At 37.9% G+C, this 18,368-nt stretch overlaps 1 protein-coding gene across 3 annotated transcripts in view; it reads right to left on the bottom strand.

Moving 5' to 3' along the window:
• LOC310879844 (uncharacterized protein) overlaps nucleotides 1-18,368 on the bottom strand; it is a 796,982-nt gene that overhangs the window by 213,312 nt on the left and 565,302 nt on the right. For all 3 annotated transcript variants that reach the window (XR_014571147.1, XR_014571148.1, XM_083794781.1), the window contains exon 13: nucleotides 3,263-3,382. The gene's annotated coding sequence lies outside the window, so the exon portion shown is untranslated. The remainder of the gene's footprint in view (nucleotides 1-3,262; nucleotides 3,383-18,368) is intronic.

Consider the following 18,368-nt stretch of genomic DNA (forward strand, 5'->3'; position numbering starts at 1 on the left):
TGGTGAATGTCAAAACAACACTTAAACACCTCAATCTCAATGCCTGGATGAATTAATTACTACAATTTTCATGCATATTTAGCTTATAAATAGACAAGTAAAAAGTACATGACTCAAGATGAAAACCAAGAGGAGAATGCATGTCATCAGATATAAACAACCAATTGCATATGAAGGACAGATGTAGGCTTTAATTTCAGTCCAGGTTTATGAACCTAGTACATACAGTTGGGTTATCATTACCAAGATACCATGGCTATTATTATCTATGCTATGTACCATATTCCCCTAGATCAAAACAACACCCTCCAAGCCCTACACGGTACAGCTGTGCAAATGTAAAGGCAGAAGGAATCTGATCGATACAGAAGATAAGTTAAAGAATGGATTTTGGAGTCCTAACAGTGACCAGTGGAAGAGGTACACCCTGTACTGAGTTGCCAACACTTCACTTATAGATGAAGTTCCTTTTTAAGTCCATATAGTTTACAAATATTACTTTTGTTTTCAGATTTCTAAATATATTCTTCTAGTTTGGGAAGAAATGTTCACAATGTGACTATCTGTACCATATACATTATTTTATATTTGTTTTTATATAGGGCAGTTAAGATTATGGATAGTGACAGAAAAATAATAAAAATCACGAATGTTTTAATGTTGAAAATTATGTGATAAGTTTTCTAGTGACTTTTGTTGTCTATATTTCATTCCCTTCAAGCATTAATTTAAGCAAAGATTCAAAGCCCAGAGCTCATTTATCATTAATAATTTTGTGGAACCGGCAATTACTAATATGTGCACAGTACTATTTTACTTTATCAAAATGTCCTTTTAAAATTAGCCTGTCTGCAGTTCCTGATGTGCAAATTAAGCATCTAATTTATCTTGCCCAGTCTTCTGGGATGACTTGATCAGTCCTACATTACCAGGCAGCCAGAGAGTGAAAGTTAAATGTAAAGCAGCAATCTCTCCTAAAATCTATGACAGGAAGCAACAGCAACCAAGCAGAAGATCAGAGGTCAGTGGCCTCAGCACACAGTGAGAAAAATGAGAATATTTCTAGTCTAAAACCATCTCATGAAGAGGGGAAGGGAACAACAAGAACCACAGTAGAGGGCTGACAAAACTATAATCTATCTTCCTCAATTCTGGGGCTACCTTGTTCCTCCAAACTCTTTCTTTTTTATGCAGAGGGACACATGTTTCTCTGAATATAGATAAATTTTTCTTTGGGGCTATACTGTGCAGTATAATGGAACCTGTATAAACTCCTTGCTATAGTAACTGCTTTCACAGAGAAAAGTATGTTTGGAGTTAAACTACACAAGTATTACCTCAAATTAAAAAGACTACATTGTCCATAGAGGCTTGGTATCAAATTTAAATAAAAAGTAAACAGGCTTATTTTGTATTACTTCCCACAATATCACATCGTTTCTCACAAAACACTTATGAATGTAATTCCAGTGTGTGCAATTGCACAAGATAGCGATTTGCTTAGCTATTAAAACCTGATAAAATATAAAATAGCTATAATAATTCTTCAAGAGCATTTAATATGTTGGGTGTTTCATTACTGCTTTCAAAATTCTTGGTATTTTATGGCTGTACACAGATTGAAATTCCCTATATTCAGCTCCTCATGCTGTTGAATTGGAGGTATATTAGAGATAAAACTTTAATAAACAATTTCTGAGGAATATTTTTGAACAACATTAGCACTGACCTGGCACTTTGATTGAATTTAGAGACAATAATCAGCAAATTTAAGATGTTTGAAAACTGTACCGTCTGTCAGATATTTCTATTAGAATATTTACTTTGTTTTCATGTCAAAATCTCCACTGTGTTTTGTCTATCTTTTCCCAAGAGATTATTTTAGAAAATAATATTGTCATTTTGGTTCCTATCCAAAATATAATAAAGCTATCCAGTAATACTATTTGAGATGAACTAAGAGAAGCTGGCGCTGAGGAAAGTTGGCACTGTAACCTCTTCAAAATCTTGTTCATTTATTCAGAAGTCTAAACAGATATCATTGGGTCCTCAGCTCTTTTGTGGAGTTTTCCTCTTTCCCAATACTCACTGTGAAGCATTCACATAAATCATTTGGAGCTGTTCATTTAGCTATATTAGAAAATGTTTGGTAGTAATGACTCCTGAAAACAATGGATTAGGCAGCAAAGAGAAAGATTCTAAAGCTGCATCTATGAAGATTAGGATGGGAGAATAAGTGCTTCCTAAACTACTGATTATCTCAGTACATTTGATTTTTATGGTTCCCACATCAAGGCCTCTCTAAAGAGGACTATGTTTCCAGGGGCTTGAAAATATGACGGTTTAAAAATCTCAAACTTACAGTTATGATATCACAGTCTACCCTGAAAGGAATCAGTCATATCATTACCTCCCTTACCTTCATTTGAGATATGAGTCTAATTAAATACTGTTTAGCTTGATTTAATTAGGCTATATTACTGTCTGAGGGACATTCCTAATTTATTCCTCAGTGCTTGGAACTGGCTACTTCATCTAGCGAGATATTTTTGAAAGAAACAAAATGCTGCAGCTTTAATCAACGCTTTTCTGTGTGAGAGGCACAAAAACACACATACAAAATTCGCAAGTCAAAAAGTAATATGAACAATTCTGTTGCCACTCTACTAGAAAGCAAGGATAACATCACAATGTGTGGTGATGTTATCTAATCCATCCATGCATAATGTCAGCCAGAGTGAAAAGCTAACACACTACATAGTAGGTCAGGAAAAGTTCATAAAGAATTCAGTTGGAAGTCTCCTACCTATTAGTAGCATTGATATTTCAGTATGAATTATCACAACATGAAGCTAGATGAAGTATCTTAAAAATTAGCGCATTTTCACATCTATATGAATGTCTAGGTGAGTTAAGTATAAAGCTGGATAAAAAGCAATGTATGTTAGAGCTAAAAAAAAATTGTAAACATAAAACTATCCTCTTGAAAATGACTGTACATGATGTACATCATAGACGAAGACAAAAGATCAAGATGGTGGGCTAAGTTATAGGCAATATACTCAGAAGTTATAGTTAGACTTACTTTAAACCCAGCATTTGTGTGCAGAAAAAAAAATCAATTTCTTTTGTTTACTTGTTTTATGTTGCTTTCTAAATGTTTTAGTGAAAGGCTTCAAGCTGAGAACTCAAGAGAACTGCAGCCTCACTAACTTCTAAGACCATGGGCAACACTACTTTTTATCTATGCATTCCAACTTACTCAAGATTCAGCCGATCTGCAAGCTTCTTCCAGCTTTCTGCAGCAATAGTTTGATCCTATCTTGTGAAATGGCATCGATCCCCTTCCAGTTCTGTTTTCTTTCTTTCTTTCTTTTAAACTCTGGAACACAAAGAAAGTAAAACAGTACCATCCTATATGAAACCATTTTTATACTGATTTCCTCAATGTCATGTCTGACTGTCTTCTCCACATTAAATAGCACGCCGGAGCGGTTTATTCTCTCATCCTTTCATTAGGAGGAAGACCTCATCTAGTCCCAAAATGTAGAAGGAGCCTTTTTTTTTTTTTCCCCCGTTTTACATAATTCAGTATATTTGTGTTAAATAAAGCAAAACCAAAAAGAATAGAAATTAGAAAAAAGTGAGACTTGCAACAGTCCTTATATCCTGATGTAATCCACTGTCTTGGTGAAAATACTAAAAAGGTCAGGCTTTGGAATAAATATGCCTTACAGCTGTTTTGAGTGCCCACTATGTAAGAACAACACAAGATGGATTGCAAACTTGATAGTAGTTAATCCCTAAAACTTCAGACAGGCCTACTTGTGGTAGTCTACTAGTGAAAAGTCAGAAAGACTATTATTATTATTATTTCTATAATTTTCTAAGTGCTGATAGCTTCAGTATATCGACACACTGTACCTCAGAGGTAGCATGAGGCCTACAAAAAACTAATGTATACAAGAAAGCATTAAACCACACACCCAAGAATCTTCTGGATCCAAGAATCAACATTGAATACAGAAATATTCCTAAACTATGGACTGAACTAAACAAGTGTGGATAGATGCCTTCAAACAAAAGAAAGGTTGTGCTAGGTAGTTCTAGAATTTTTCATACACTTATCAGTCCACTTCCATTCTACAGATTAATTAATTTACCCATTACCGAGATCACACTTCAGCCAAGCTCTTTGTCTATAAGAGGACGTTGCTCACAGAGACATGACCAAGTATACCTATATATCTGCTAACTATTCATGGCATGAGGTCATGTTATCTGACTTCTTTTCCCAACATACTTTGAAAGAGCTGAGGAAAAAAACCAAAATACAACAACAAACAACAACAACAACAACAAAACAGACAGACAAACAAACAAAACTAAAAGCCATCATCAAGTTGGATATCTGGCTGTGGCAAGTGCAGTTGCTCAGCATTCCTTTTTGGCTTACTCTGCATGGTTTCTTTTTCCATCCCAGGCACTATCCTTAAGTTGCTTGTCTAAGAGGCTTGAAATTAGACTAAGAGGTTCTGCTGTTATTCTGAACTTGCGCTCCAGGCAGTCAGAGATGAAGGCTGATGAAGGTGATCTATGAGTTCCAGCTCCAATGTTTCTTTATTCTCTGTTCTCCAGAATTTCATATCACAGAGGTTTTAAATGCCCTGCCTGATTATTAGCAAATCTCTACATACTGTGAGTGCAACTGTTTTCACTTTCTGAAAGTGCCTTAGGTCTTCCAGCCTCTGACAACACACCATGTGGAGTTATTTTCTCTCTTTTGCCTAGTTAAGAAGTTATTGATTGCCACTTGCACTTTGAAGCAGATAGCTTTCCATTGCCCACATTTGCATTCCTTTTGTATTTCAGCCTCTACTTCTCTTCCCACTGATACTCTTGACATTTTAAAAGTGTGTATCGGTGTGAAGGTCAGCATCCTTTGCTGGACGCTGCCACAGTGACTTCTCACACGTCTTTAACTATGTCCTTATATAGTCCAGAGTAATTTCAACCAATGACTGGAAAACCACCATAAAAAAAAAATCCTGCAAGCTTTTTATGTTATGGTATTTAGTGAGTACTTATTCACAGATTTCTCTAGGTTGGAAGAGACCTCAAGATCATCGAGTCCAACCTCCGACCTAACACTAAGTACTCCACTAAACCATATCCCTAAGCTCTACATCTAAACGTCTTTTAAAGACCTCCAGGGATGGTGACTCCACCACCTCCCTGGGCAGCCCGTTCCAATGCTTAATAACCCTTTCGGTAAAGAAGTACTTCCTAACATCCAACCTAAAACTCCCCTGTCGCAACTTTAGCCCATTCCCCCTCGTCCTGTCACTAGGCACGTGGGAGAATAGACCAACCCCCACCTCTCTACAGCCTCCTTTCAGGTAACTGTAGAGAGCGATGAGGTCGCCCCTGAGCCTCCTCTTCTCCAGGCTGAACAAGCCCAGCTCCCTCAGCCGCTCCTCGTAAGACTTGTTCTCCAGACCCCTCACCAGCTTGGTCGCCCTTCTCTGGACTCGCTCGAGCACGTCCATGTCCTTCCTGTAGCGAGGGGCCCAGAACTGAACACAGTACTCGAGGTGCGGCCTCACCAGAGCCGAGTACAGGGGCACAATCACTTCCCTCGACCTGCTGGCCACACTGCTTCTTATACAGGCCAGGATGCCGTTGGCCTTCTTGGCCACCTGAGCACACTGCTGGCTCATATTCAGCCGACTATCCACCAATACTCCCAGGTCCTTCTCGGCCAGGCAGCTTTCCAGCCACTCATCTCTCAGCCTGTAGCTCTGCTTGGGGTTGTTGCAGCCCAGGTGCAGGACCCGGCACTTGGCCTTGTTGAACTTCATGCAGTTGACCTCAGCCCATCGCTCCAGCCTATCCAGATCCTCCTGCAGAGCCTTCCTGCCCTCGAGCAGATCGACACACGCACTTAGCTTGGTGTCGTCTGCAAACTTACTGAGGGTGCACTGGACGCCCTCATCCAGATCATCAATAAAGATATTAAAGAGGACCGGCCCCAGTACCGAGCCCTGGGGGACTCCACTAGTGACCGGCCTCCAACCAGATTTGACTCCATTCACCACAACTCTCTGGGCCCGGCCATCCAGCCAGTTTCTAACCCAGCGAAGCGTACGCCAGTCCAAGCCCCGAGCAGCCAGTTTCTCGAGGAGAATGTTGTGGGGAACGGTGTCAAAAGCCTTACTGAGGTCAAGGTAGACCACGTCCACAGCCTTTCCCTCATCCACCAAGCGCGTCACTTGGTCATAGAAGGAGATCAGGTTCGTCAAGCAGGACCTGCCTTTCATAAACCCATGCTGACTGGGCCTGATCGCCTGCTTGCCCTGCAAGTGCCGCGTGATGACCCTCAAGATAATCTGCTCCATGAGCTTCCCCGGCACTGAGGTCAAACTAACAGGCCTATAGTTCCCCGGGTCTGCCCTCCGGCCCTTCTTATAGATGGGCGTCACATTGGCTAGCCGCCAGTCAACCGGGACCTCCCCCGATAGCCAGGACTGCCGATAAATGATGGAAAGCGGCTCGGCCAGCTCCTCCGCCAGTTCTCTCAGTACCCTTGGGTGGATCCCATCCGGCCCCATCGACTTGCGCACATCCAAGCTCCGTAGCAGGTCGCCAACCATTTCCTCATGGATAGCGAAGGCCACATCCTGCTCCCCATCCCCTTCCACCAGCTCAGGGCACTGGGTGTCCGGAGAACAACCGGTATTGCCGCTAAAGACTGAGGCAAAGGCGGCATTAAGCACCTCAGCCTTTTCCTCATCCTTAGTAACTAGGTTTCCCCTCGCATCCAGTAAAGGATGGAGATTCTCCCTAGTCCTCCGTTTCGCGTTGATGTATTTGTAAAAGGATTTTTTGTTGTCTTTTGTTGTCTTTAACGGCAGTAAAGACACTGTTACTGGCATGCTGTTGATATTTGGTCAGTACCTCATCCCAGAATTTATTCATTTGTTTCATCTCTGTTTTTCAGAATCAAATGCTTGTTAATTATCATTGTCTTTTGGAAGTATTCTTCCAAATCTGACGTGACCTTAAAGATAAGGAAGGTCATTCACAATTTCCTCTTGCCTTTGAGTTTACCAAAAATTCCCTTCTGGCATTTCCAGCCTGTATGATTAAGGCTGTTGAGTAGAAACACTCATATCTACCAGTACATGAACAAATGAGCTGACACCTCTTTAGGTCACTGAATTTGCTAATTATGTCATGATGTGAGCTGTACAATGCAACTAATAAACTCAAAGTGATAACAACAAGAACAAACCAAACATAATAAGGAAAATGTGCTTTTTTTTTTTCTCTGCAAGTTTTTTCAAGATCAGTGATCTACAAGCTGAGACACTCCTCTAGGTTGCCTATGGCAAGGTTCAGATTTAGCACCTGCATAAATTTAAAAAGGAAGATTATGGTGTACCAGAACCACCACAAAGTATCCGCACGTAAATTTTGCTGCCCAAGAGATAAATAGAACAGGAAATCCTAGAGATGGAGACCTTGGGGCTTCCATGAATATAACTTTTGAAATTTTCTTCTGTTCCAGCCAGAATTTATCTACCTTTAAGATTATCTTGACCCTTTATTACAAGCAGTCCAAAATAGGCTTGTTTCATTTAATGCAAGGTGATGAGCTGGTTTCAAATTTAAAGGTCTATTAATCTATAAGTTAAAGTGCAACGAAGGATATCAGTGCAAATTTTTTTTTGAAAGCTTAGCAATAGAGTGTCCATATCTTACAGTTTAGCTGTCTGTAGTTACATGGGAAGCAGTTAGTGTATTAAGTTCCTTAAAACAGAATTTCAATGATGTTTTATTACTTTCAGCAGACACGCTGAATTGATTAAAATCACAAGCTACATAAATGGCTTCTGACAGCTAATAGCTATACACTGCAAGGACAAAAGCTTGTTAGGAATAAACTCTAAAGCAATACAAACTGATAGCAAAAGGCCTCTTGTTAATCTAGAGCAGAATGACTTTAGATTTTTCCCCTTTAGAAAGCAAGAACAAACTGCTGGAACTTTTCATGTGAAAGATGCTACCTGCTTTTCAGGCTCTTTACCAGTGTGTAACGTAAAAATTCCACAAGAAAAGACAAAATCATTTTCTTCATTAATAGGTTCCAGAAGAAATCAAAACATATTTCATTTTCATTTGTGTGATTACTGAAGCACTGTGAGAAGACAACTCTAAATAAAGTATAGGTCACACTCCATGAACTGGCAACAGGTGAAGACCAATCGAACTTTATAACATAAAAACAAGATGCTCAGAAGCACTATAACACTTTGATCCCAGGAGAAAAGAGCAAGCTAATTGTATATATAAAGTGGCATTATTGTGTCAGTCCAAGAGGGACTGAATGACTATGCATGATATGCCAAAGCTACATAGGCATCAATCAATCAGTTATGCTTCAGAACGATCACACACAGCCTGGCGTGCAAAGCAGCATATTTAAGTCAACTAGAATTTATGTCAAGTAAAAAAAGACTAAATTTTAAAATCTGTCTAAAGCAATGTTTCAAGATATTTTTTTCAATGTTATCATCTCCCACAACCAAACACCATCTTGCCACTTTATCTAAATAGGTAGATCTTTGATATAACAGAAGTCAAACAGCCTTTTAAACACAGTGATTCTGGTTCCATGTGGCTTTGTTTTCATGGAAAGCGCTTTGATGAGCAAAACATAAGCACCTGACTAATGTTATCATTCAATTCTCTATCATTTTTCAGCAAATACTTAAAAAAGATGGATTCAGCATATACCATAAATGCCAATATCGCTTTTATGAAGCTTTTCATTTAAACATGTACACAGGGAGTGGTTTTACCTTGTTTAAATCTCACAGGAAAAAAAAAAAAAAGCTGGTGAAAGACTGAAATTTCATGAAAACTCACTAGGAAAACAAACAGTGTAGTGCAAACAGAAGTGATATTTAAAGTAAAGTGAAATGCAATAGAAAAAAAATGTAGTCAGCAAAGATGCTTTTTGTTCTTATTAGTAATCTCAAAAATAATATAATTTTTAGGTTAAATGGCTTAGGAACTTTGAAACGTCTGTGATTCTACTTAAAAAGTTTTTCCACACATCATCATACAGTTTGGAAGAAAAATACTATTCTAAATTCCCCCAAAACATAAATCATAGCTCAAACTCATGTCCAATCTGAAAATACTTATTGGACATATTTTTTCTCTATTTCAGCCAATGGTTGAAATTCATAAAAAATCTCAAATCACTACATTTATGAAAGGGAAAACAATATTAGTGTTTTTAACAGGAAAAAAAAAATATTCAGCACATGGTGTAAAAGAATTAGAGATTTGGCTTCTGAAATGACATCAGATTACAATGGATAAGGACATTCTGTTTAATATTTTCCCTGAACCTGTATCTAGACACACAACTTCCTACCTATAGTCCTAAGAGAGCTGACCTCAGAATTCCCCGAGGCATGCCCACGGGACAGATCATAGATGGAGCACCAAGTATGAAGGCTGTTCTCTTGGGATTTGTGTTGATGGCTGTAGAGTTAGTTTTAATCCCAAGGGCTGTGTGCAGCAACATTTTTTTCAGTATTATTTAAATAATATGATCCAGGAGATTAAAAACAAAAACAAACAAAAAACGTTCACACACATATTAAGAGTAGGGACAATATAATGAAGTGATATGCGCTCAATTGAAAGTGAATGAAAAAGAAACTAACATTTAAAAAGCAGTAAGCATTGCAAAATACCCAAAATACACAAATGTGTAACATATATTTTAAAGAACAAAAAGAAGGTAAGAAAAAGAAAACTCCGATACCAGCAGTAGATCTTTCTGTAGTCCGTTTAGCATAATGGTGCAGATATGAATATCCAGTACAGACAAAAATATCAAATGAACTTTAGCTATGACTCAGCAGAATTTCATCCAAGCAGCTTTACATTGCATGTCAAAGCTGTATCACTACATTTAACTCATCTATAAAGTGCTGCAAGAGCACTGTAACCAATAGCCACACAAGATTTTTTATTATATATATATTTTAATTTAAGCACTGCAGGCTGTATATTACCAAACTATCCCACTTTGCAACTCATAAATGACAAAGTTTTAGAGAGCCAACTGTATTTTTTCTGCAAATGAGGGTCTCTGTAGAGAAACAAACAAAAATGACCTTCTTAAAAGCTACCTGCTCACCATACAGGAATAAATTCTTATTTCCCATTGTAAGTGCATTCCAATTTTTAAACAATATCATTATCTTGAAATAGCATTGTTAGAATTTGACATTATGCACCTAAGACCCACATAATTTAGTATGACCTTCAGATGAGCATGATTATTTCCATGGCAGAATGCTGTATACTGAAGCCTTAATTAGTTAGCCAGCAGTATGACAAAACCCCAGTACTAAAGAACAGAGTAAAAAAATGGCAGGAATGATCCTGCATTTTGTTGCTTTATATGTTATCTGTACAATATTCCCCATTCCCTCATCAAGAGGAAAAGTAAAATCAAATTCATCACACTTTTCCACCATTTTATCAGCTCAGCTCATGCTATCATTTAAAGGAAGCTTCAGCTATATTTATATAACTTCCAAAGCACCTAAGCCAGATGCACTTCATGCCTAACCATTCCTGAAAAAAACTTCAGAAATGCTACCACTGTTACTGAACTAGAGAAGTGCTTTAACAAGTCCATGCCCTTATACTCTCAGACATTCACATCAACAGGTTGTCCTGTAACACTGGTAAGACTCCTGCTGTTACTGAGTCAAAGACATAGGCACCCTAAGATAAAACTAGTTTTATAGTCTGGGTACAATTTCTATCATTCTAGCACTGATATAACCTGCATTCTTAAAAAAAAAATGAATCTTCAAAGCATAGTCTTTCAAAAAGGAAAACAATCTCTAAATGACTTTGAGAAAATTGATTTATAGGGAGAAAAAGAAAAGAGAAAAAAAAAAAGGAAAAAACTCTTTAGCCCCAGTCATTGCTTCTCCTTAGCAAATTTTCAAACATTACTCCATTAAAAAAATCATTTCTTAAAAAAAAAAATAAAAAATTAAGAGTTGTTCTTCCCATACTAGTAAGACTTGCTAGACACACAAGATTACAAAGGCTGGCTCTGGATATTTGTGTTTGGTTCATGTGACACAAATTAAAAGGCAATCGTTACAGTATCATTTTGCCCAGAGCTTACTGTACTCTTCAAATTGAAGTGAAAGGTCTATGATGAAAGGTGTCTGAAAATTTCGTGAACTAACTGGTAAGTATAATTGTAGTGAAACCCTTGAGAAGTCAAAGAAGAAGGGAAAATGAATTAATCCAGACCTTCTTTGGGCAGGCTCTTACTTGATTTCTTGAGTTTTCAAATTAGATCAAGAGCAAAAATCTTGCTCTATATAAAAAATCTACTCACAGTATGTAAAAACTTAAACTTATTCCAATCAAACAAGATATCCTGGCCATGGAAATTTAAAGAAATAAATAGAAGAAAGGTGCTTTTCTTGGATCTTACGGTACAACAAGGGTATGTTCCTACAGTAAATATTTAGACCAGGATATCTTTCCCCATACTGTTTCATACCAAATGTTAAGAAGAGTTAGGTTACCTAAACTGTAAAATACTGGTAGCCTCCTGGATTCTGTAACCACATCCCAGCTGAGGTTAGAATGTTATAAAATGTCCCAGGTAGTGGTTAATAATAAGATGTTAGGCATTCATGCTTGAAATTGTGGGTCATTTTTGATTAAACATCTTGCAGAGGAAATAAGGCATGGCATTTTCAAAGTGAGTTTGTAGCATAATGTGCAAGTGCATAAAAGCTAAAGTTGTTAGAGGTGATATATATAACTAACAGGAAGGGACAAGGGAAAACCAGTTCAGCTAAACTTACACTTAACCGAATACTGTTCAAAACTCATAAAGTATATTCGTCCAGAGAACAGAGATAATCCTCTTATAGAATGCTGGTTTAGTTTAAGTTTCTATGTTCAGATTAGGACTAGAAACAGATTTTTGTTTGTTTCTGAAGCTAGAAAAAGTTAAAAATTTAAAAACACGGGAATTTTAAAAGATGCTATAGGTACAGAAGTCCAGAGATTTTTATTTATTTTATTTTATTTATTTATTTGTGGGTAGAGTTGGTTTTTCAATTTTCTATTTTTTTTCCCCCAGAAATAATATCAGAGGAAGTTTTATAATTAAGGCATAAAACATCAGATGCCTAGTCTCAATAATGACTCATAATTCCTGAATGAACCAAACATTCAGGGACTAATTGTTTGTTTGTTTAACCTTATTTTCTGCAGTTAAAAGAATGAGAATATACTCTCTATTAAAAGGGGGGGGGGGGGGGAAATACTTCAACTCAAATTAACTTTCACAAGATTACAAGGTGAAGCCAACACTTCAAGGAAAAAAGCAGCTCACCAATAGTACCAGCAGTAGAAATACTGAATAGTACACAGGCCTTATTTATTGCAGCCTGACAATAGTATACATGAAGAGAAGGAATGCAAATGCAAACAGCTGACACATTTAATAGAAATTGTCTGATATATACCCCAAGACTGTATTTCATAGCAAGAATGTAAAATCTTTTAGACGTTATGTTCCCATCCCATGCTGAGGGATCCAAACACATAGAATCACAGAATCACAGAATCGTCTAGGTTGGGAGAGACCTCCAAGATCATCTAGTCCAACCTCTGCCCTTAAACTAACAAGTCCTACACTAAACCATATCACTAAGGGCTACATCTAAACGTCTTTTAAAGACCTCCAGGGATGGAGACTCAACCACCTCCCTGGGCAGCCCATTCCAATGCCTAATAACCCTTTCGGTAAAGAAGTTCTTCCTAACATCCAACCTAAACCTCCCCTGGCGCAACTTTAGCCCATTCCCCCTCGTCCTGTCACCAGGCACATGGGAGAATAGACCAATCCCCACCTCTCTACAGCCTCCTTTAAGGTACCTATAGAGAGCGATAAGGTCGCCCCTGAGCCTCCTCTTCTCGAGGCTAAACGACCCCAGCTCCCTTAGCCGCTCCTCATAAGACTTGTTCTCCAGACCCCTCACCAGCTTTGTTGCCCTCCTCTGGACTCTCTCGAGCACCTCGACATCCTTCTTGTAGCAAGGGGCCCAAAACTGAACACAGTACTCGAGGTGCGGCCTCACCAGAGCCGAGTACAGGGGGACAATCACCTCCCTAGACCTGCTGGCCACACTGCTTCTTATACAGGCCAGGATGCCGTTGGCCTTCTTGGCCACGTGAGCACACAGCTGGCTCATATTCAGCCGACTATCAACCAGTACTCCCAGGTCCTTCTCGGCCAGGCAGCTTTCCAGCCACTCATCTCCCAGCCTGTAGCTCTGCTTGGGGTTGTTGTGCCCCAGGTGCAGGACCCGGCACTTGGCCTTGCTGAACTTCATACAGTTGACCTCAGCCCATCGGTCCAGCCTATCCAGATCCTCCTGCAGAGCCTTCCTTCCCTCGAGCAGATCGATACACGCACCTAACTTAGTGTCATCTGCAAACTTACTGAGGGTGCACTCAATCCCCTCATCCAGGTCAGACACATGAATGTGTGGGGTCTTTCCACACTGCCTGTAGGTGCACTACATGGAAGACACAACTTCCAGCATCCACCCTTACCTCTGTTGTGTGTTAGCCATGCCTAATCTGCACGCGTGGATGAAAGCCAGGTATGCACCATGCCCTCCAGGGGAGGAAAGCTGCAACACATCACATGCCATGTAGAACATGCTATAAATCATACTAAGGAACCAGGATGAAAAACTGAACCAGGGATGGATAATCAGGGACTGGGAATGGAACACGCTTATAACAAGTAAAAATGAGCTTAAATATTTATTTGAAGATCCCTTGGTGATACAATAAGTAAAGAAAGCTGTGATCACAATTATAGTCTTGCTGGGCCTTCTTTTTTATTTTATTTTAATTAAAAATATAATAATCCACTGTGCTATTGACTCAGAATCAGTCATTTTGAACTTCCGTATGTTTAACCATGGCTAAGAATGGTCAAGATAAATATTTATAAAAAAAATCTGCAAGTGCAAGCTGTGACAGATCATAAAAGATAACTACTTGTATTTGGCAGATTAATTTTATCTATCTTCAGCCTGCATCTATGGTATAGGTTCTATTATAGAACTAATCTTTAATACAATTTCATGTCTGTTCAATATTGCCAGCATGTGTGATTGCAGCTAAACTTTCCCAGTGAACATCACAAGTCCTGCTAGAGCTGGCAGGCAATACAATCAAGTTCATCATGTCTGCTCAAGGGGCTAAATAAAAAGAAGATTAACTTTTGCAGATACTCCAAATGTGTTTTTGGATTTTACTCTTTATCCTATATCTTATTTCTTCTGGTAGAAGAAACTTCTAAATAAAGATGCTGCAGAACTGTGAAGCTCTGAATTCTGATCTCCTGAGCAATTTGCATGGGTACACTGATTGAGATGGTGACATAAGAAGCGAAAACCCTTATCCTCTTTATGCTGTTTTGTTTAGGAATTTGATAAAAGCTATAACATTCGCATCCACCGAATACAAAGTTTTGCATTCTATGAACAAGTAATATAAAGATATATCCAAATACATTTGAAAATACATTTGAATTTAAATTCTATACCTGCTGTTTTCTTAAAGCACAATGGCCCATAAATGAGAACTGGAGATTTGCAAGCCTACTGCCTCATATCATTAGTACACCTCTGTTCACAAAATGTCACAAATGTGATTTTTAAAAAGATCTATTTTTTTCCAAAAAACAAAAGGCTTGAGCTAACTCAAAGAAGATTACATGTGACTGATTCTATGCTTTATGATTTCTAACTGCTTCAGCTATCCCCAGTCCATCTTAACTGAATAATATCATTTAAATATTTTAGGTAGTTTTCTTTTAACAGGCTCTTAGACTTAATGTTTCTGCCTTGCTTCAGGACAACATCTTTTAATTGCTTTAAATTATCAGTGATGTCTCTAGCATTTTCACTGAACATGGATTGATTTCAATTAACTTTCTCACGCGTTAGCATAAAAGCAGTCTTATTCAATTTGCCCTAATTAGATCACACAACCTCTTGAAGCTAAAGCAATGACAGTCATTAGAAGGTTGTACAGAGAGAGAGAGAATATCAAGGTTGTTTACTGCATAGTTAGTCCTTTTGTAATTTTGAAACTGCAAGGAGAGTCTGTTCCTGTGATGGTATGAAGGATTTAAAATCAAATCCAGAATTAATTTAGGATGTGTGGAAATTCACATGTTCAAATTTCCTGTAAAAATCAGGATGATTATTTTGTTTTTTCCATATTGACAAAGATCAAGTTTTACACTGCTGGCAATAGCACACCTGCAGCACTGTTAGCTGCACAAGTCACTGTTTCCCCATCTTTCACTGTATGGAGAAAGATATTAGTAACTACTCCAATAGATAGTTACACAGAGAAGATAGAAGAAAACTTTAATGATGTGTAGTTGTAATCTTTCTTCAGTTTATTTTGCTTTGGAAATTTTCTCTTTCCTCAACTGCAAGCCACACAAAATAGCACTGACAAAAGACAGATCACCTCTACAGAGAAACTTTACCTGGCTACTGAAGTCAATGGGCATGAGGCAGAAAAGGTTATGTTCGTTGTGTGCCAGCTGCTAGGGAAAGGGACATAACACAAATTTTAGAGAGGTTCCTACAAGGAAAAAAAATAAATAAATCTTGGCAGCCTTAGATGGAGGGAAAAAAAATAAAAAGTAAAAAGAGGAGAGGACATTGTAATAACGACCTCTAGGACCTCTAGTAAACAGATCCAAGGGATCATGAGACTGCACAGAGTCATTAAGTCTGGTCCTCAGCTATCACCAGAGTTATGGAAAAGCTGCTAGTCTACAAATGTCCTCAGAAACAATTACTGGTTTTCTCTTACATTTCAAAATCTACAAACAACCCTGAAATGGAAAATAAATTTATGATTTCCAATACAAAGGGACAAAAGATACAGAAAAAGAAAAGTGGAGAGCAAGACAGAAGAAAGGAGAGCGCCTTTGGTGTCACTTCAATGTTAATATGTTAAATAATCCTATAAATTTACTCAGACATGTAGAAGATAGTGAGTTTGTTTATTTTCTGGGGAGACTAAAAGAGTTGTAGCATCTCTCCCTGACTTCAGTACTGAGCAGGTACAGAGTGTTCAATGTTGCTGTTCCTTATGCAAATATTTATAAATTAATCCATTTTGGAGCACTGTGTAGGCTGGATTCAAAACTAGGTTCAGAATCAGGGAACTACAGCTAGCTACAGCACTTTAAAAGAACTTTTCTTTATGTACTGTAAGTACTATAAAAAAGGGACAAATTTAATCCTTTTAGGCCTGAGAGTCTGAGTCAGATGTCTTCTAAGACTCAAGTAGTATAATATGCATTGTGGCAAATCCTTTTATGTACTCCTCAGACATGAAAATGCATCCAGTGGGCTAGTAGCTTTCTGTTATTAGTTTATGTTCAGCTTTTATAGACAATGCATGTAACTCCACACGTGTTATTTAATTAAATATTGCAATGTTGCAAAGCTATTGAGGTGTAAATCTTAGTTCCATTGAAATCATATGAAAAATTATGTTCCACTGTATTTAGAGTTCATAAGGGACAAAATTTTACAGTCACAGGCATCCAAAAGTAGCTAAAATACCATTTATCAATTTTCTGACATGAATGAATTAAATAAACCCAGATTACACATTAATGCATTTGAGTAAGTAGGAGCAAATATTTATCCATTATTTAATCGTAATAGCCTGTTTCCAAATCCAATTTATCCAATGAAAATCTTTTCTAGAGTGAATTCTCCAGTGCTGGCACCTCCTGAACTGGCCAGAGCAACAAAGTTATGGACCAGTAATTAACAAAGCAGCTCTGCCAAGTTGTGATATTTCAAATGAAATCAAAGAGTTGTTTGTGACTTTTTCTAGATCATGCAGCTTCCATCAGTGTAAATGGTGATTACATCTGCTCTTTGGGTCACAAGGTGGTTAACACTACATATTACAGTTCAGTTCTAGAAAAAAATATTACTGTCTCCTGACTCCCACTTAGGTGCTAACATTTCTGTAATAAGACATAATGAATGTCAGATCCAATATGAAAACTTCTATCTTTTGTTTAATTGGATTGGTCAGTGGAGCAAGAACAAGGAGTATGCTGAATTTGGCAGAAGCAGTTTAGATATGCATTTTAATCCATTTTAGAAGAGTCATACCAGTATGTATCTGCGTGCTGAAAGACTTACTTGAATAAGCCAGACCAGAAAAATTTTGGATTAAGAATTTTCTTGGAGCACAACATACCTCTAACTGCATTCCTCTCACATGCAACACAAACATCACTAGTATTAAGTCCTAATACTTCTGTAAATGTAATGGGTTCCAAATGTATGTAGCTTATTGGAAAGCAGAGGCATTTCTCACCCCCGATTTACAGCCATACTGTCAATATCAGCATTGTGTATTTAAACTCCATTTTTCACCTAAAATCTTCTGAAACTTCAGATTAAGAGGACCAATTGTCTGACTGAGGGTCTATTAACCTTCCATTTACTAAAGACAACTTGTGTTATGCCCTGCAAAGCATTCTAGCAAAATCATGTTGCTGGCCTAGGAAATGTAAGTTTGTTATTATGTTTGAAGTGTTATTAGGTTTGAAATCTGGAGGTAGCTTTCTGTTGCCCTGCTTTCTTTTTTTCTTCTTCAGTTCTATTTCTTTTTCTAGAATTTGTTCCCACACTAAATATTATTCCTTCAAATCAGCCAGAGAATCCTCTTCAGTGCAGTTAAGTTTGCATCTTTGACTTTGTTAGAGCTCTTTGATTTATGTCTTTGCCAAGACCATGGGATGTTGCTGAAGCCAGGTACATCAAAGAAATATTTAATCTCCAGAATATTTTTCACAGACTCTAAGCTTTGGTACTCCTGTTGCCTCCCAGCATTTTTATTGGTGACAGGGCTGACAAAAGTACAGCAGCAGCTACCTTCATTGATACTATTTTCCTATGTCCTGTATGGCCTCTGGAGAGCAATGAGTGGGTTGTAAACTAGTCTGTTCTCCAGAAAAGGAGCCACTCACTCACGATATGGGAAAGATCAGAGAATATGGTTACTACTTTTATGTTTGGATGAAAGGTAATATTCAATCTCTCTTTTACCTGTCAGAATATTTATAAACCTATCCTGGAAACAGATTCTGTCTGTTACATAAAAAATAATGGAAGGGTTAGCAAACTAATTATTTTGTGGTTGAACTAAAAAATTCAGTC

The sequence above is a fragment of the Anser anser genome (assembly GCF_964211835.1).
Source record: "Anser anser genome assembly, chromosome: 11".
In the NCBI taxonomy this organism is placed as follows: domain Eukaryota; kingdom Metazoa; phylum Chordata; class Aves; order Anseriformes; family Anatidae; genus Anser; species Anser anser.